The following is a 21219-nucleotide window of genomic DNA, read 5'->3' on the forward strand; positions in this document are numbered from 1 at the left end:
TAATCACGTGCCTCCACCTTCATTTTCAGTAAACTTTCTTGATGAACTCTCTTTTCAGTCTCATAAGCACATGCTCATGAATTAACTAACATTTATCTCATAACAAAAGCCTTCTCGTGTGATTCTAGCTTTGGCAATGCAAGATTAGGTAACAGCTCAAAAGATTTTAACTGACCTTTCCTAGCCACAGCATGATAAAAGGGCAAGATTTCTATTCCTAATATTGTGCATATTAGATATCATATTTTATGTTTAAAACATTCTTTTCTTGAACATTATTTCTTGCTTTTAATAAGTGAAATTATGCTTGATTCTTATTATTTTCATACTTCATACCAGGAACTTCCAGGTAGCCAAAACTTTCCTGGGCCAATAAATTTAATCATTGCCTTTTTCCTTTCAGTGGTATTTCTTCAGAAGAGATTATGAATAATGAACACATACTCCAGATAAATAAGGTGAGCTAGCGGTCACCCATTTCAATGGAGGAAGAGACAGTGATCAATGATCTCTGGCCACCCCTACTCCCACTCTGAGCTTTCCATTCTCTCACCTCTGGATTTAACACTGGGCATTGAGCTCCAAAGAAGAGGAATTTCCTCTGTCTCAAGAAAAATGCCAGCTGCTGAAATTTGCAGTGGCTGGGACCTGGAAGAAGGTTGTACAAGCCAGGCTTAATCTCTCAGGGTAAGTGGCCAAATGTGATTTCTATAGAGTTCACCGGCTGGCAGATCCAAATGTACAGTTGCCAGAGCAACCAGGTGTCCAAGCTCTGCTGGAATCAAAACACCGAAATATTGAGAATTACTGACAGACAAAACAAGTGTACACAGACACATATGCATGCATGCACACACTCACACATAGGACACAATTTCAGGCAAAACAGGTAGAGTTTAAAAGCACACCGCAATACACTTGGATGATGCAAGCAGGTCCAGTCCTGTCATCAGATCTGGAAGACAGATTCCAGTAGGGAAGAGAGGCTGTCTCAGTCCTTCCTTGCCCAGGGCACGGTCTCAATGCAACAATCAGCTAAGTGGTGCTATGCAATCAGCCACAGTGGTGAGGGGCCCTCCACCTGCACAAGTGGCTTCTCTCCTGCCAGGCTGTCTGGTGTGCACAAAGGAACATCCTCTGTCACCCCAACCCTTGCTCTGAAATCTTCCTGATTTTCAACCAGAATCCCTGAGATGTGCAAAGAAGCTCAAGCACTCTCAATGGCACCTTAATTTTCTTTTGATTAAGAATACCCATCATCACATCCATACCAGCTGCCATTTATTGATCAGGCACTGTGTTCCAAGCTATATCCATGACATACAGATGCTCTCTCATTCTCAGATTAGTCCTGCAAGGTAGAAATGATTATCCAGAAGTTAGAGACAGAGAACTGAGACTCAAAAAGGCACCATTCCAAAGCCCATAAGCCGCAGTGCTGGGATTCACCCTTCCTCTTCCTCCCGGCTCCAAAGCGCATGCTCCTGCAGCAGGGCTGGCTTACCCTTGGGAGGAAGTAGACTGAGACCTTGTGGCTGGGATCCTGCTGGTGTTTGCTGTCCCAGACTCTGACCAGTCCCACCCCACCAGCTTCTCAGCTTCTCCACCTGCTGCCTCCTCTCCTGTGGCCTCAGGGAGGATCAGTGAGTATCTGTTTGTGCACACCTGCAGTGGCTGTGGCAAACTCAGACCAGCGGAGTCACTCCTAGCCCAGGGACTCTGGGCTAGTCTCCTGCTGGCTGAGAGCTGTCTTCAGCCAGGCAAGGTGCCCCAGCCAGCCGCTTCCCTCAAGAAATGGGGTGCAGGGAAGGTGGTAAAGAGGAGGCAAAGGAAAGGATCTGGAAAATGGACAGGTCTGAGCTTGAATCCTACTTCTGGCACATATTGACCATGACATCTTAGACACATTGTCTTACTTCTTTGGGTCTCATTGCTTTGTTTATAAATTGGTATTCCTCACATCCACCTCTCTGTCTTTTGGGAGAATTCCATAGTTAACGAGAATGAGAAGTGGAAGTATTAAATGTTTATTTTATGCCAGTTTCCTCTGCATCACCTCATTTGCTCCTGCCATTATTGGATAGATACATTTGCTGATGAGGAAAAGGAGGCTCAAAGAAGTTTGGTGACTTGTTCAAATGGTGGAGAAGGGATTTGAAATCCAGACAGTGTGTGTCTGGAGATGGTGCTGCCAATCAGGGCTCAGTGTTATTACTTTGCATATGCAAGTGTCAAAATAGTGCCTGGGGCACATGGATTGGTGCATGTCTTGTCTCCTAGGCCTGGCTTCTAGGGAGAGGTTATAGAAGCAGGTATTAGCTGTCCACATGAACAAATGCTGAGAGTCAATAACATTGGTAGGCCCCAGTTTTGAATTTCACTTTGGACATTCCAGCTATGTGATCCTGAATTTGAAGTGGTAAGAATCATCCCACAGAACTTTCCAGAACCTAGTTTCTAGAATAGTTTTCCCAGTGTATATGCTCTCTACTTGCAACATGTATGCCTTGTGTGTAACCTACCCGGATCCTGAAGACATTCTCGCTTTTGCCTCTTGGAGGTCAAACTACTTTTTTCTTCTTCAAGGTGGATCCAAATGAACCTCAGAGAATAGCGTGGTTTCATGCTTCTCCAACAGTCCCAAAGCAGCGACTGGATAGATGCACCTGGGACAAAATCTGGTCTGTGCCACTCACTAGCAGCTATCCTTGATCCATCTCCATGTCTTCACCTGCAGGAAGGGGACAAAATCCTTAGCTGTTGGGAGGATTGGTAACAATGTAGGTGGGTTCTCATAAATGGCAGCTCTGCTGCATTCATGCATTCCCACAGTGTCTGCCTCTCAGAGTCAACTGCTCAGCCTCTGAGCTTGGCCCATCATCTTGTTTCATTGTCATTTACTCAAGGACCACTTCTTTCTTGCTTGGACAGAAGGCAGAGTTGCCCCTTGGGCTAGGGAGAGCAAAATTTCCATTTCCATCCCTAGAACTGGGGTCCTAGGTACCCCATCCCTGTCTCGCTGGGTGCTGATCCCTGTTCCTGAGACTGGCTCAGATAATAATTCTGATTGTTCACAGGAAACAAATGAAGAGTGGCCTAGCTCACCTGGAAAATAATTTTTTAATTGTGAGATGTTCGGTCAGTGTGCTCTCAGCTAGTAGCTTACAGGAGTCCCACATAATGAAATGGAAGACTGAGGAAGCAGTGCCTCCAAAGCTGCTTGAGGCACTGAGGAATCTTTCAGAATATAGTATGAGGGATGAGGTCCATGACCATATAATTCTGTAAACCTCAGACCCTCAGGGGTTTCTTGGGGTGATTACTTTTTGCTTCTGAAGTAGGACCCAATTTTCTTGTGTTTTATGGGAAAGGTATATGCATACATTTGGAGGGGTAAGAAGTATGTATTATGAGATTATTTTACATTTACTCTGTCCAAGCCCGAGTTTTAGCTTCTGCCTCTACCTTCAGTCTGAATCCCATAGTGGTTGATCTTCTTCGTTCAGCAGCCTGTTGTTTGGACCAGCTAGTCCATCTCATGTAGAAGGCACTTCTCACATTCAGGAGAAGATGTCTGGGCAGGCTGCTCCACCAGTAAAGGTCCTGCCTTGTAAGAAAGAGATAACACATTGAACCTGAGGACTTTGAGGAGAGGGTCCATACAGACAGATGTACTATAGGATGGTGGAGAAGCTTGGGGCTACAAGAAACAGTGCTCTGTACTTAAGACAGAAGGAGGCAGAGAAGTAGGTCTTCTAACTGGCAGAGAGGATGTGGGGAAGGGGCTGCAGAAAAGTAGCTGAGACTTTCTGGGGACGGAAACATCCTATGGTAACTCCAGAAGATCAAGCTGAGAGGAACTCTGATGTCACCGCTCTCCTCCCTCAAATCTCCTGTGAATCCAAACTGTATAGGGCAAGAGAGCCCGCCACCCAACCTCCCAGGCACAGAGCAGACTGAATGGAGAAGGTGTCCAGAATGGAAGTGGGGGATGTCAGGAGAAATGAAAGATAGAAAGCATAGTTTGGTCCAGAGAGGAAAGGGGAAAAGGCTTCATTTGATTGTATGCCTACCATGCCGATGCCCGCCCCCCCTCCCCCCAAAAAATAGCTCCAAAAGCCCATAATAGACCTGAACATATGCCCTAGGAGAATGAACTCATTTCTTCTGGAAAATGAAGACAGTCCTATTTGTGAAAGGAAGAAATTGAGACTCAGAGTAATTAAGCGGTTTGCTTTAACAAAATCTGTGCTAATTGCACTGAATTGCCACAAGTATCCAGAAGATATAGATGCCAGGTGCAGTCAGGCATAGGGTCACCTCCCCTGTCCTGGGTCTCAGCCACTAGGATTTCATGCTTGTGCGCCTTTGCCACTATTGGGTAAGGTCACTATACCCTGCTATGTTGGGTCTGGGGCTCACCCTTCTGAACGGATCTCCAAAGAATACCAAGACGGTGAATCTCACAGGAGGCAATGTGTTGGAATCAGAAAGGTGTGATTTTGCAGTCAGCTCCTGCCATTTTCTAGCTTTATAACCAGTGGCAAGTCACTTAACTGCTCTGAACATCTGTTTGCATATCCATCAAATCTACACAATGAGAGTAGCTAAACCATCTCAAAGGAGAAAGTAGAAAAACTTGGAATAAAGTACCTAGTGCCCCATCAGTAACTGGCCCATAGCATGTGTTCAATCAACGAACATCATTAGTGGGAAAAATGTCATCTTAAACAGCCTGGCTACCAGGGTGTTCTGATTTGAAAGCTATTAAAATGGGATATACCAGAAATGGAATGGCTTTTTAAAAGGGAATTTAATAAGTTGCAAGTTTATAGTTCTAAGGACATAAAAATGTCCAAATTAAGGCATCCAGGGAATGATACCTTGGTTCAAGAAGGCCAGTGACATTTGGGATTTATCTATAGTTGGAAAGGCACATGGCAACATCTGCTAGCTTTCTCTCCAGGCTTCTTCAGTGGTTTTCCTGGAGGCATTTTGTTTAGGCATCTCCAAAGGTCTCTGGCTGCATGGGCTCTGTTGGCTCTGTTGTTTCTGTAGCTTCTGACTCTCTCCAAAATGTTCCTCTTTTAAAGGATTCCAGTAAACTAATCAAGACCCACTGGAATAGATGGGGTCACGATTCCATCTAATCAAAGGTCACACCCACAATTGGGCATGCCACATCTCTATGGAGATTATCTAATCACAAGATTCCAACCTACAGTATTGAACAGGATTAAAAGAAACAGCTGCCCCGACAAGATGAATCAGGATTAAACATGGCTTTTCTGGGGTACATCATATTTTCAAAGCAGCACGCAGGGCTACACATTTTAAACATAAATGCACACATTGTAAGCGTATAGCTCGATTCATCTTAAAAAAACTGAGCACTCTGATGTAGTCAGCCAGCAAAGAATGAAACATGACCAGCCCTGCAAAAGTCAACAGTGCAGGAACTCCAAAGGTAATGGTCACCATAAGCTCTATAACCATGGATTAATTCACCTGTCTGTGAAATATGGACAAAGAGAACAGACATTCTTGTTTTGGGGTGTGGTGGGGCATATGGCTTCTTTTGGTCAACACTGATTTTTGAGATTCATCTATATTTCTGAATAAAGTTCATTCTCATTGCTTAGACGATATCACTGTATGAATATGCCAAGATTTATGCATTCTACTGTGGATAGCCTTTTGGTTTATCTTCATCTTGGGATCCTGCAGTAATACTCCCAGAAGATATACTGTACCTGCTTTTTGGTGAATTTATGTGTGCCTTTCTATTGGATTGCTGGGTCATAGGCATGCATATGTTCTACTTTACATAGTTATTGCTAAAAGTTTTACTTTTAAAGCTGCTTTTAGTTACTGCTGAAAATACTTGTACTGCTGCTATGTATGCACCTTCCCTGCAGTGTACAAGAGTTGGAGTAGTTCCACGTCCTCATTTATGGAGATATTGTTGGACATTTTGATGTTAGCCGTCCTAAAGGGAGTGTTTTTAATTTGTAAGATTGAGACTTTTACACCTTCTTAAACACCATGGCTTGCCTTTTCATGCTCTATTCATGGTATCTTTCGATAAACAGAAGGCCTTAATTTATATGTAGGTTCATGTATTAATTTTTCCCTATCCTTGATGCTCTGTGTCCTGTTTCAGAAAGCATTACCTAACCGAATCACGAAGGTGTTCTCCTGTATTTTCTTGCAGAAATTTTTTATTTGCCTTCCACAATTTCATGCACACTTGACCTGAAATTGAGTTTTGAATATAGTTTGAAATATAGGTTGCAATACTTTTTTGTTTTAATACAGGTATTCAATTATTCTAGCAACATTCGTAGAAAAAAGTACCTTTCCACTACATTGCTGAGTCAGCCTGTCATAAACCCAGAGATATTGTGTGTGTTGGCTAGTTTCAATATTCTGTCCTATTGGTCTACTTGTCTATTTTTTGCATTAATAGCACCATCTTATTTACTGAAATTTTTTAATCAGTCTTGACATCTCATAATATAAGTCAGCCTTTTGGGTCTCTTCATAAATTTTAGATTCACCACCTTAATTTCCACAAAAAATCCGGTTCAGATAGGGATTTGAAACTGCAGTGAATGCAAAGATAGATTTTGAGAAAGCTGACACCTTCCCATTCTTTTACCTTCAAATTTTCTTTGTCCTTATACTTAAAGTGTATATTTAGTAAGCACATTAAAGTTATGTGTGCACGTGTATGTGTGTGAATGTGTGTTATAATTTAGTATGGTAATTTTATCTTTAATTGCACTAATCAGTTCATTCACATTCAATGTAATTACTGATGAATTTGGAATTATAGCTATAAATTTACTATTTTTTCTATTTGCCCCATTTAATCTATATTAATTTTCTTCTTTTTTGCCTTCTTAGTCATTAGGGTAATGTTTTATTATTCAAAATCTTCTCTGTGAACTTGTTAGCTATACATACTTATATTTTCTCATTTTTAAAGAAATTATCCTAGGGCTATGAATATAATTATCTTTACATTAATTTAACCCTCTCCAACTATTTATTATCATCATTTATCTTCTACATATATTTTCACAAGACAAGAAATTATTGTTATCTACAATCACTAATCATTTTGGCTTATCAACATATTATCTCTTCTGTCTCTTTATTTCTTCCTCTATGATTCTATTTTTACTGAAATTATTTTTCTTCTAGAAGACCTCTTTTAAGAATTCCTTTCACTTTTGGTCTTCTGGTGATATTTTTCATACCCTCTTTTTGGGGGGAGATTGGAAGTATACTCTTATTTCATTACTGTCAAAGCAAATTTTCACTGGGTATACAATTCCAGCTTTCACAGTTTCTGATGTAATCACTTAGTATGATTTTTTGTTCCTTTTAAAGTATATGTCTTCTGCTTTTCTCTTAAGATTTTTTTTCGGGGGGGGTCCTTGTTTTTAAGCGATTTTGCTATTATGTGCTTCGGACTGTTTTTTTCCCATTTGAATTTTTTAAATTCCCTGCGTTTGTGGATTGTCGTCATTTATCAGTTTTGGTAAAACATTGGCAATTCTGTCTTTGTTTCTTTCTGTGCCTCTAATTACATGTATTTAGACTTTAAAAAAATCTATATGTTCCTTAGTCTTGTTTCTGTTTTTCCCATCCTTTTTCTTTTTTAAAACTACATTCTTCAGCCTGGCTGTTTTTACAATCTATCATATATTCCCGCACCACCACCTGCCTTTTTTTGTTCAAATGCCTGGATCACCAGTCAGTACTTTTTCCTATTGCTTATGTTTCTTTCGTGCCGAATAATGTTTAATAGTTGGACATTGTATATGAAAAATTGTGGCCACTCAGAATAATACGATCCTTTTGCAGAGACTCATCCTACTGTACAGCAGGCAGTTTGGATGGGACAGATCCCTCAGGCACTCAGGTGCAGAGCTGACCTGGGACTGCAGGCACTCAGGTGCAGAGCTGTCCTCAGGCACTCAGGTGCAGAGCTGACCTGGGACTGCAGGCACTCAGGTGCAGAGCTGATCTCGGGCACTCAGGTGCAGAGCTGACCGGGGACTGCAGGCACTCAGGTGCAGAGCTGATCTGGGACTGCAGGCACTCAGATGCACAGCTGACCTCAGGCACTCAGGTGCACAACTGACCTGGGACTGCAGGTACTCTGGTGCACAGCTGACCTCAGGCACTCAGGTGCAGAGCTGACCTAGGACTGCAGGCACTGAGATGCAGAGCTGACCTGGCACTGCAGGCACTGAGGTGCACAGCTGACCTGGGACTGCAGGCACTCAAGTGCAGAGCTGACCTCAGGCACTCAGGTGCAGAGCTGACCTGGGACTGCAGACACTCAGGTGCAGAGCTGACCTGGGACTGCAGACACTCAGGTGCAGAGCTGACCTGGGACTGCAGACACTCAGGTGCAGAGCTGACCTCAGGCACTCCGGTGCACAGCTGACCCAGGACTGCATTTCAGCTGTTCCTTCTCCTCCCAACTGGCCCCTACTCCTAGGCTGTCCTTTAGGAATCACAGCCCAATACCTGGAATGTTCACGAAGGCCACTCCATGGGGTCACTTGCATCTCCAATTTTTTGTCTCTCCAACACAGTGGGGTTGCTCTTTATTTTTTATAATGGGGAAAAATGCTTAAATTTTTATTGAAAAAGAAACAAAGGAACCTAGTAGTAAAGCAAATTGCTAACATAACACTACAGAAGAAAAAACAATTTGTTCCAATACATTTTGAGCACGATAGTCTTAACAGGACATATTTTTTTTTATTATCATTTCTCTCTAGGATCTTGGTCCCTTAAGATCAGCCTGCTCTGACTGTCCCAAACTGCAAACTTTGTTTCCCCAACACTGTGAGATGGAGAAACCTCTGCTTAGTTGATGCTCTTTCCTTGATTTCTGCCTAGATTCTTACTGGATTCTCAGAGCCTTGCTGCATCAATATGGAGATTGCCATTGGAAAGTCCTTGCGCAGCTTTCCCCAGGATTGTAGCCCTGAGCTCCTGGCTGCTTCACTAGCTCCCTAATGCTTTCAGACAGGTTTTAATTTTATTCATGTTTTTTTTGTTCTTCTTGGAAGGGTTGGCTTTAATAGATGAAAGTGGAAGTCCTAGGACTACTTCCTTGGAAGAAGTAGACGTTGCAGACAAATGTTTGTAGCAACTTGACAGAAGCAGAGGTGCTGGAGAGAATTCTGGAAGCTTCTGGGATATCAGACCTTCCTATCAAAACCATGAGATGACCTATAACTGTGACTGGAGAAGTTGTATATTTCTGCAGATTAGAATGGTCTTTGATATCTTTTGGGAGAGGTGAGATGACCATGTGCTTTATCCAGAGTCACCTCTGGGAGAGAAAAAAAAAAAAAAAGCAGTTGCTCTGAAAGATCATGGGTATGGATTAGAGGGAGAGTCCTGATAAAAGAGCTGGGAAAGAGCAGACCTGTGGGGCAGGGTCGCTGGTGTGCTGGAATCTGTTCTTAACAGCTCGCTAGCACTGCTGGTGCATCCCTCTTTCCAATCCTATGCTCAATGCAAAAGCACTATGGAATCAGCAAGTGCCTAACTCAGACCCCATTTTATCCAGATAACTGGCTGCAAAACATTCACTAGCACACTCCCAGCCATGGAAGCCTGTGGCTTGACTAGGACATAAACAGTTGATGGTAAATACTGAGTTTGACTCAGTACTAGGCACTGTGCTAAACTACTTGTGTACATTCCATCCTTTAATACTCACAACACTGTGAGATCAGATCCTGGAACTGGGGGATTTTATAAATCTGCTTACAATCACATGCATTCAGGTCTGTTCTCTCCCACTTCACTAAACAAACGTCTGCTCCAAGAGTAGCATAAAATGGAAGGGCAGGTTCTAGACCAGAAAAACAGGTAGGAATCTTATTATTGAGCGTGGACAGAACATTGTGGCACTAGGGTCTGGTGCTAGAACTGAGTACATGCTGGGGCCACAACGGAAATGAACACGGACTCAGAAGCAGGCCCTGCTGTGGGCTGGTCAGTAGGGTCCAAGCCTTAGAAATCTGGGAGGCAGTAGCTTATCTTAGGTGTCTCGCTGATAGATGGACAAGGTGATGTGGAAGACCAGAAACAGCAATATCAGAAGGGCAAATGCCAGCAGTCAGGTGGAACCTGCCCATGGGGCTCGGGGACAGCTTGCTGTGCTCACAGTAAGCTCATTCTCCAGAACCAGACCCAGTCTCAAAGGCTTTAAAGGTCTAGGCAGGTGTTTCAGCCTGGAACTGGGACTTGATCCAGGGCCCCTAGTTCCAGGAAGAGGCAGTTCAGTCAGAACGGAAGCAGCAGTCAAGATACTGGTTGACCCCCGTGATTTCAGAATGATGCAGAGACACATCAGGGCAGTGGAGAGGCCCCTGCCAAGACCTGAAAGCTGGTGGGCCTGGAACACTGCACAGGTTCAGCCATCTTAGAAGCAAGATGAAGACAGGCACAGGGTCTCAAAACTAAGGGGCTGGTGACTCTGCAAGTGAACAGACTGCCCTCCCCCTGCATGGGACACGACTCTGCAGGGTGTAAATCTCCCTGGGATGAGCCAGGACCTTTCATCATCAGATTGAGAAAGCCTTCTTGACCAAAAAGGGGAAGAGAAAAATAAAAGAAAATAAAGTTTCAGTGGCTGAGAGATTTCAAACAGAGTTGAGAGATTGTCCTGGAGGTTATTCTTACACATTATATAGATATCCCTTTTTAGTTGATGGTGTATTGGAGTGGCTGGCGGGAAGTGCCTGAGCTGTGTTCCAGTAGCCTTAATTCATGAAGATAATTGTATAAAGATATAGCTTTTACAATGTGACCATGTGATTGTGAAAACCTTGTGTCTGATGTTTCTTTTATCCAGGGAAGGGACAGGTGAGTAAAAAAATATGGAAAAAAATAAATATACAATAAGGGGAAAAATAAATTGGGTAGACGGAAATAGCAGTGGTTGATGACAGGGAGGGGTTACGAGTATAGGATGTATGAGTTTTTTCCTTTTTTTCTTTTTATTTCTTTTTCTAGGAGTGATGCAACTGTTCTAAAAATGATCATGGTGATGAATACACAATGATGTGATGATATCGTGAGCCACTGATTGTACACCATGGATGGACTGTATGTGTGTGAATATTTGTCAATAACAACATTAAAAAAAAAAAGACAAAGGGGTTGACGGGTGGAGTGTGATGCCCAGACTGGACAGAGCAGCGGCTGGGGTGCAATAGCCACTGGCCCAACGGCAGCTATTCTTGAGTCTGGGGATATATTCTGTGCACATTTAGTTTAAAATAATAGTTTCTTCTCTGCTTGTTTTTGAGTAATGTTCCTTTGGAGGCATTTCAGAGCTGTCTTTTCAGAAGTTAATGGTAAATGAACCCTTCCCTTGCTGGAAGAGAAGTTCATGGTAAATGAACCCTTCCCTTGCTGGAAGAGAAGTTCATGGTAAATGAACCCTTCCCTTGCTGGAAGAGACTGGGAGAGCTCAGTGAGTAGGGAGGGTCTCAAAGGACAGCATAGTAAGGACACACCACTGAGATAAATGAAAGCCAGGATGGGCCAGGAGGGGCAATCACCTTTTATCAGATATGATCACGTGCAGGGCATCGGCTTGTTCCGAGGAGACAGAGATGCTCAGATGCCCATCCTTCTCCTGTGGAGGGAAGGTATGGAGATGTCAAAGCACACCGTGGTACGGCCATCATGCAGAGGACCTTGCAGACTGGTTTGCCCAAGACAGTCCCAACTTATGCCTATTGTTCCAGCAGAGTTATTCACTTTCAAAAGTGTCTCCGTCTGGGGGGTGCGAGGGTAGTTCGGTGGTAGAATTCTCTCCTGCCACATGGGAGACCCGGATTCAATTCTCCAAAAAATAATTCAACAAATGGCGCCACAGTAGCGGGATACATGGAAATAGAGGGAAATGTGACCCTCACCATACAGCATGCAAAAAAAAAAAAGTCCATCTAAAGGAAATGTCATGTGATCGGTCCAGCTGGAGTGGACTTATGGATAAAGGCTCTCAGGGTATTGCTGTGGAAGATATCGTTTCATTTTGTCTAGAAATCTGAGGGGCAGCTGTCTAAAAGGCAAGGCTGGCAGGGAAACAGCCTGCGGAAGAGCTTTGGCAGGTGTTGAGAGGTTCCATGCAGCTGGGAGGAGTGTGGGGAGGGCGGAAAGAGGAACTGGGGAACAGACTTTGAAAGGCCAGAGCAAGTTGCACTAATATTTAAGTGCTCCCTGGGTAATGAGGCCACCAGAATGTTTTAAGTGGAGGAAAACCTGGGATCTGTTTACTCTTTCCTTAAATTCTCTCTGCAGTGGGTGCAGTATAGATAGGAAAAGGGGTGGCGATGGGATGACTTGTGAGGAGGTGTTGGCCATAGCTCAGAAATGTGAGAATATGATTCTGAGTCAAGCCAGCCGCTAGAAGGAGGCCAAGGAAGGAAAACGAATTTGATTAAAATCGTCCCTCATTTGTTGTTTTTGTTGTCCCACCTGTTTGGTGGCACCTGCATCCCGAACAAACCCAGCAATACATTCTCTCTATGCCTGCACTAGAGAGTGAAGCACAGGTGATAAAAGTTGCTCAGCAATGCAGGTGCTGTCCTACATTTGTGATCACCAATCTCAGAGGCGTCTGGGAACCCTACTAGGTCTCTCTGTCCAATTCAGTCTTCACTTTGGCCAGCAACTGTCCACACGTTCTACACACATGACTATACCTTCTCTCCCTTCACTTAACCTCTTTTGTTTTTATTAAACTTTATACTCTGAGATAATTGTAGATGCCTGTTCTAGTTGCTAGCTGCTGGAATGCAATATACCAGAAATAGAACGGCTTTTAACAAGGGGAATTTAATGAGTTGCTAGTTTACAGTTCTAAGGCCAAGAAAATGTCCCAATCAAAACAAATCTATAGAAATGTCCAACTTAAGGCATCCAGGGAAAGATACCTTGGTTCAAGAAGGCCAACAAAGTTCAGGATTTCTCTCTCAGCTGGAAGGGCACATGGTGAACACGGTGTCATCTGCTAGCTTTCTCTCCTGGCTTCCTATTTCATGAAGCTCCCTGGGAGGCGTCTTCCTTCTTCATCTCCAAAGGTCGCTGACTGGTGGACTCTCTGCTTTGTAGTTTTGCTCTCTCTGAATCTCCCTGAATCTCTCATTCTCCAAAATGTTTCCTCTTTTATAGGACTTCAGAAACTAATCAAGATCCACTCAAATGGGTGGAGACATGTCATCCCTAATCCAGTTTAACAACCATTCTTAACTAAATCACGTCAACCAGGGAAATGATCTCATTACAGTTTCAAATATACAGTATTGAATAGGGATTATTCTACCTTTAAGAAATGGGATTTATATTAAAACATGGCTTTTCTTAGGGGGCATACTTCCTTTCAAACCAGCACAATGCCCAGGCAGTTGTCAGAAATGACACAGAGCAATCCTGTCTTTCCTTTATTCAGTTTGCCCTGATGGTGACATCTTGCGAAAGTCTAGTCCAATATGACAAGCAGGATATTGATATGGAAATGGTCAAGATGCAGAACGTTCCATCATCACTAAGAACTCAATGTTGCTATTTTATATCCACCCCCACCCCCACACCTCTTAACCCCTGCAACCACTAATGTATTCTCCATCCCTATGTATAATCTTGTCATTGCAAGAATGTTACAAGAATGAATTAGTCAGTGTGGAATCTTTTGTGGTTCACTTTTGTCACTCAGCATAATTGCCTGGAGCCTCATCCAGACTGCTGCATGTATCAGTAGTTTGATCCTATTTATTATTGAGTAAAATTCCATGAGATGGATGTACCAGGTGAGTTTAACCTTTAACCTGGTGAAGGACATCTGAATTGTGTCCAGGTCTGGACTATAATGAAGAAAGCTGCTATAGACATATGTGTACAGATTTTTGCGTGAACCCGAGTTTTCATCTTTCTGAAATAAACACCCAAGAGTAAAATGACTGGTTGCATGTTTGGTTTTTTAAGAAACTGACAAACTATTTTCCTAGGTGAATAGACCATTTTACATCCCCACCAGCATGCACAAGCAATCATTTTCTCCATCCTCATTATTATTCAGTATCATAACCACTTTTCTTTTTCACCATTCTGATAGATTTGTAGTGATATCCTACTGTGGTTTTATTTACATTTTCCTAACAGCTAAGGATATTGAACATCATTTCATGTGCATATTTGTAATCTGTACATCCTTTTTGGTGAAATATCTTTTTGCATCTTTTTCCCATTTTCTAACTGGTTTTTTATGATTCAGTTTTGAGAATTCTTTATATATTCAAGATACAAGGCATTTGCTGGATATGTCATTGACCCATACATTCTTTCAGTCTACAACTTGACTTTTTATCCTCTTTATGGAGTGTTTCATGTGGCTTTAAAAAAATTAATGAAATCTAATGTACATTTTTTTTCCTTTTATAAATAGTGCTTTTGTTGTTGAAGCTTAGATTTCAAAGTTGTGTTACATTTTACATTTAATTCTGTGATATATTTTGGGTTACTTTTTGTGTACGGATTGAGACTTAGGTTGAAGTTTTTGTTTGTTTGTTTTGTTTTTGCCTAAGGATGTTCACTTGCTCTAGTACCATTTGTTCAAAAGAGTAGCTTTCCTTAATTTCATTCCTTTTCACATTTGCCAAAAATCAATTGGATATATCTGTGTAGGTCTATTTCTGGGTTCTCTATTCTGTTCCATTTATGTATGCATGCCTCCTCCCCAATACCATACAGCATTGATTATATAATAAATCTCAAAATCAGGCCGATCTATTTTTCCCTCTTTATTCTTCTTCAAAATCACTTTAGCTCTTCTGGCTCCTTTGTCTTTTCATGTACATTCTAGAATAATCTTGTCTACATCTACAAAATTCTTGCTGGGGATATGATAGGAATCACATTGAACCTATGTATCAACTGAGGAGAACTGACACCTTTACTACGCTGAGTCTTCCAATCAATGAGCATGGTATGTCTCTCCATTCATTTAGCTCTTATTTGATTTCTTTTGCATCTTACAGTTTTCAGCATACACATCATGTACTGGGTTTATTAGATTTATAGTTAAGCACTTCATTTTGAAATGAATGGTATTGCATTTTTAATTTCGGTGTCTATTTGCTCATTCCTAGTATATAGAAGTATAATTGATACTTGTTTAACTTGCTGAACTAATGTACTAGTTTTGGGAATTTTTGTATATTTCTTGGGATTTTCTTCATAGACAAACATGTCATCCTCAAATAGAGGCAGTTTTATTTCTTCCTTTCCAATTGGTATGCCTGTTGGTTAATTAATTAATTAATTAGGCCTTATTGTTTTACCCACAACCTCCAGGACTGTTGAATTAAAGTACGAAGAGTAGACATCCTTTCCTTCTTCCTGATCTTAGGGATAAAGCAGTCAGTCATTGGCCATTAAGTACATTAGCTGGAGGTTTCTTTTGTAGATACTCTTTCTCAAACAGAGAATGTTCCCCTCTATTCTTATTTTCCTGAGTTTTCATCATGAACGTGAGTTTAATTTTGTCAAATCCTTTTTTTTTTATTGATATGAACATGTAGTTTTTTCCCATTAGCTTCTTAATGTGGTGGACTACAGTGATCAATTTTCAAATACTGAACCACACTTGAGCACTGGAATAAATTCCACTTGTTCACAGTATATAATTATTTGTATATATTACTGAATTCTATTTGCTAACATTTTGTTAAGGAATTTTTTCATCTCTCTTGTCTTAGTTTTCCCGTGCTGCTATGACAAATACCTCACAATATATTGGCATAATAAACAGGAATTTATTTGCTCATGGTTTAGAAGGCTAGAAGTCCAAATTCAAGATGCTGACGAAGCCATGCTTTCTCCATGAACTCGGTAGCATTCTCATGCCCACTGGCTGCAATCCCTGGGGTTCCTTGGCTTGTCCCACCCTATAGTGATCTCTCTCTCTCCTTGTGTTTGCTCCTCTGGTTTCCACTGAAGGCACCTCTTTATGAGACCTTCACTAATATGTATTATGGCCCACCCTGATTCAATCGGACCACACCTAAATGGCATCTTAGCATACACCTTGACCTGTAATGCATCTTCGAAGAGTCCTATTCACAAATGAGTTCACATGAATAAGAGAGCAGATTAAGATTAATAACATGTCTTTTGGGGGGTATTTATTGAATCTATAACATATATTCATTAGGAGTATTGGTCTGTATTATTTTTATTTTGTTTTGGGTGCATGTTCCAGGAATCAAACCTGGGTCTCCCTCATGGAAGGCGAGCATTCTACCACTGAACCACCCGTGCACCCTTATTTATGTTTGTTTTTGTACTGTGTTTTCCTGGTTTTGGTATCAAACAAAATTCATAAAATGAATTGGGAAGTGTTCCTTACTTTTCTACTTTCTGCGAAATAATGTATAGAACTGGTGCTAATTCAATTCCCCAGTGAAACTTTCTGGGTAATTAATTTCTTTCCTGGGAGTTTGTCAATTACAAATTCAATTTTGTTAATAGTTAAAGGGGTTTCAAATTATCAGAGTCTGTTGCGATATCCTCTGTTTATTTCCGGATATTGATAATGCAGGTGTTATTTTCTTTGACAGTGTTGCTAAACACTTGTCGATTTCATTGATACTTTTAAAGAACAAGCCCAGTTTCACTGATTTTGTCTGCTGTTTTTCTGCTTGCCATTTTACTGATTTCTGCTGTTGTCTTTATTATTTCCTTTTTTGTTACTTGCTTTGGATTTATTTTGCCTTACTTTTCCTAGGTTCTTGAGGCGGAAACTTATATTATTGTTTTGAGACTTTTTCTCTATTTTAATTTATGCACTTGGCACTATAAATTTCCTTCTCAGCACAACTTTAGCTATGTCCTACAAATTCTTATATGCTCATTTTCATTTTCATTCCGTTCGATGTACCTTTTTAGTTCTCTTGAGACTTTCTCTTTGAACTATGTGTTATTTAGTAGTGTGTTCTTTAGTTTTCAAGTATTTGGAGACTGTCCTATCTTTCTGTTATTGATTTGTTGTTCAGTTCCACTGTGTCAAAGAACATACGTTGTATGATTTCAGTTATTTAAAATTTGTGGTGATTTGTTTTATGACCAGGATATAGTCTATCTTGATATATATTCTGGCATATATTGAAAAGAATGTTTATTCTGCTGTTGTCAGGTGAGGCATTCTATAAATGTTGATTAGAACTTATTGATTTAAGGCTTTGTTCAGTTCTTTTATATCCTTGCTGATTTTTTTATCTAGTTGTTTTATCAATTGTTGAGAGAAGGTTGTTAAAGTTTCCATCTATAACTTTGGATTTAACTATGACTCTTCCCCTATCACTTTTTCTTTCATGTATCTGGGAGTTCTATTGTGCATATGCGTTTAGGATGGCTATGCCTTTTTTGTGGATTAGCTCTTTTATAATTACATAATATTCAGCTTTGCCTCTGGTAATTTTATTTGCACTCAAGTGTTATTTTTATCTGATAATGATATAGCCACTCCAGCTTTCCTTTGATTAATGTTTTGTACAATTATATCTTTATCCATCCTTTTCTTTTTTTAGTTTGACTTTTCAACCTGCTTATATTAGTATTTTTGAAATGCTTTTCCAATCAACAGTATACAGTTGAGTACTACTTTTTAATCCACCTAGAAAATATGAATCCTTTAATGTAATTACGTATTTGCTAGGGCAGAAGCCTGCTGTTATTATTTTTTTTTCCTCTTGACTCTTTATTTCCTCTTTATTTTCTTTCTCTTGCTTTCTTGCATTTTACTTGAACTTTTTTTTTTTAGTTCCATTTTGATTTATCTGTAGTGTCTTTGAGTGTATCTCTTTGCTTAGGTTTTTAAATAGAAATTTAATTGGGGAAGTTGTAGGTTTACAGAAATATTATGCAGAAAATTCAGAGTTTCCATACTTCCCTCATTATTAATACCTTGTATTAGTGTCATACCTTTGTAACAATTGGTGAAATAATATTATAATAATTTTACTGTTATCTATAGTCCATAATTTATATTAAAATTGTTTGTTTTGTACAATACTTTAAAAAAATATTCTATTCTATATATAGAACATATATATATACATATATAGAGAGAATATATATATATATATACAGCCTAAATTTCCCCTTTTAACCACATTAAAATATAGAGAGATTTTAAATGATTGCTCTAAATATTACATAACTTATCAAAGTATATTGATGTCATCCTCTTACCAGCTGGAGTAAAGTGTAATAACCTTACTTTCCTTTCAGTCACTTTACTCTCTCCTGTTTATAAATAATAATTATTGCAAATATACCTTTACACACATTTAGAATCATCAGACAATGTTATAATTTTTCCTTCAACCATTAAACATAATTTAGAAAATGAGAAAGGAAATCTATTGTATTTATATATGTCATACAATATTATATGTTATATTTTTGCTTACTTGCCCTTAATATCTTCCTGATCTTGCAAGATTCCTACTGTTGTCATTTCCTTTCTGTTTAGAGTATTTCTTTTAATAGATCTTCTGGTGACAAATATACTTTGTTTTCCTTTTTCTGGGACTATTGTTTTCCCTTCCTTTCCTGAAGATTTTTTTTCCATAGGATATAGGATTGTTTTCTTTCAGCACTTGAAAAATATTGTGCTATTTTTCCTGGCTTCCATGGTTTTTGATGAGAAATTAACGTACACTCTTTATTATTATTATTATTTTTATTTTTACCTTATAGGAAAGGGGTTATTTCTCATTTGCTGCTTTCAGGATTTTTTTGTTGTCTTTAGTTTCAGAAGTTTAACTGTAATGAGTCTCTGTTTGAGATTTTTAGAGTATTTCCTGCTTCATGTTCTCTCTTATCATCTTCAATATGCAGGTTTATGTTTTTTTGTGAACTTTGGAAAGTTTTTAGCTATTATTTCTTTGAGTATTTGTTGCTTTCTTCATTTTCTTCCTTTCCTCCAAGACTCTGATGATACAAATATCCCATACGTCTCTAAGGCTCAGCTCATTTTTTTAAGTCTATTTTCTCTATGTTGTTCAGATTGGGTAATTTCTATTCTATCTTTAAATTCACTGCTTCTTTCCACTGTCTCCTCCAATGTGATATTTTATCTTTTGTTATTGCATTTTTCAGTTCCAAATTTGCACAGTCTTCTACTTTATATCTTCTATTTCTTTGCTGAGACTTTCTATGTTTTCATTTGATTCAAGAACATCCCTGATTTCTCATCCAAGTGTTTCTATGCTGGCTACTTAAAAATATTTGTCATCTCAGTGTTGGCATCTGTTGATTTTTAAAAATTCAGTTTGATACCTTCGTGGCTTTGGTATAATAAGTGATTTTCTATCGAAATCTGGATCTTTGTGGTATATTCTCAGAGGTTCTGGATCTTATTTTAACTGTTTTAGCTTCCGGACATTTCACTGCAGACAAATGGTAAGGTATCAGACGCCCAGGCTCACCCCATGGCCTCCATCAATGCCCAAATTCATAGCGGTCGTTGTTACTCTTGAATGGGGATGGAGTAACCGAGAAATCTGGATTTAAGGGATGATTTAATTACTGAATCATTATATAGATATTCTTTTTTGCTTTCTGGCATATTGTAGTAGACAGAGGGAAATACCTGAAATCTCTAAATAGTAAGCCAGCTGCCCTGATCTCTATAATGAGTGTATAGCTTTTACCTTCTGCCCCTGTGATGGTTAGAACCTTGTGACTAACCTTCATTTGTACCCAGTTATCCAGTGTTTCAACTTTAGAGTCTTGTAATCACCAAAGGCAGTCCTTAATGTTTATTAATGAAGGGTCTTGGGTCAGCCCAGAACTAACCCACCCCACATCCAAAGTTGTCTTGATGACTGAGACTGGATCTTACCAAAATGGACCCGCCAGACAGGTGCAGTAACTTCGACTTTAACCTACAAGTCACCTACACCTCATTCCACCATTTTCTTTCATACATTCTGTGACTAAGCATGTGATCAATCTGCACATGCTCAATAATCACCTCTATTACATCATCTGGGGCCACTGTGCTCATTATCCTAAGCCCTGCCCCTCTTTTTCTCTAATAAAACTATCTGAATTACTGCAGCTTGGGGAGACAGATTTTGGGCCACTAGGCCATCTGCTCTTCTACTACGTGCCTAGAAATAAACTTTCTCTGAAACCCTGGTGCCTTGGGAATTGGTTATTCAGTATGTTGGGCAAAAGAATCCACAGCCTTTGTTCAGTAACAATGGGAGTTCCAATTCCCCACTGAGCCTCTGGTGACCAGGTGGAGGGAGGTGTCTCATTATCCCTGGCAGCAGTGAAAGCCCTGACTCTCACCAGGCCTGCTCTGTTTCTCACAAGTGGGAAAGGGGACAGGTGCCTCTTATTTTATGATTTCCTGGTTTGTTTTATGTGCTAGCACCCCAGTTTGGGGAGGGATGTCTTATTAAAGCCTGGTGAGGCTGGAAGTCTGGGCTCCTTACTTGGTTTTTTGTTGGTGTGGGTGGGGTGAGGCCACAGTTTTGTCTTCGATATTCAGCTGGAGCTGAGTGGTTGTTGTCTAAAGTTTTCTTTCTTGCTTGGCTGTCAATTTCCTGGTCCTTTCACTAGAGAAAGTAGGCTTTTGTTGAGGTTGTTTTTTTGGTGTGTTTGTTTTATATGCAACTGTTGGTGTTTCTAAATTGCCAGCTTTCTTTTTGGGCTCTAAGTCTGGGATATGAGAAGCAAAAAGAAAACCCAAGGCACTTACATCCTGAGATTCCTGTGTAGTCTGCTACACCTTTCAGATTCCTCTTTTATTTGTTTTATATATGAAGTATTAGTTGTAATTAGAGGAAGGAATAGGGGAAAGCATGTGTAGTCCATTTTCCTGGTAGTGGAAATTTTCACTCAAATTTATTCATCCCATCTCCGCTTTACAGAATAAAATAAAAGCATGAAATTAAACGAAATAATGAAATGAAGAGATGAAGAAAAATAAATAAGAATCACCTGTCGTTCTAATTACAAATCTGGCACATCCCATACATCTTCCTCCAGTATTTCCCTTCTTTCTTATTACTACAGAAGGGCCTGCCCACCTGGGAGCTAAGCCACCCCATCTCCTCCTGAACATTGCTCTGCTCCCTACCTGCTCCTATT

The 21219-nt window shown here is 40.2% G+C and overlaps 1 long non-coding RNA gene across 1 annotated transcript; it reads right to left on the reverse strand.

The window, feature by feature from the left end:
* Positions 1-1259: 1259 nt before the first annotated feature.
* On the reverse strand, positions 1260-20053 carry LOC143653015 (uncharacterized). Its single transcript, XR_013161015.1, has 5 exons — positions 19961-20053; positions 11610-11686; positions 3466-3607; positions 2523-2731; positions 1260-1351 (listed from the first exon to the last, which is right to left on the reverse strand). It is a non-coding gene; the product is annotated as an uncharacterized LOC143653015 (long non-coding RNA).
* Between the last annotated feature and the right edge of the window lie 1166 nt (positions 20054-21219).

Source organism: Tamandua tetradactyla, chromosome 13 (assembly GCF_023851605.1).
Source record: "Tamandua tetradactyla isolate mTamTet1 chromosome 13, mTamTet1.pri, whole genome shotgun sequence".
Lineage (NCBI taxonomy): Eukaryota > Metazoa > Chordata > Mammalia > Pilosa > Myrmecophagidae > Tamandua > Tamandua tetradactyla.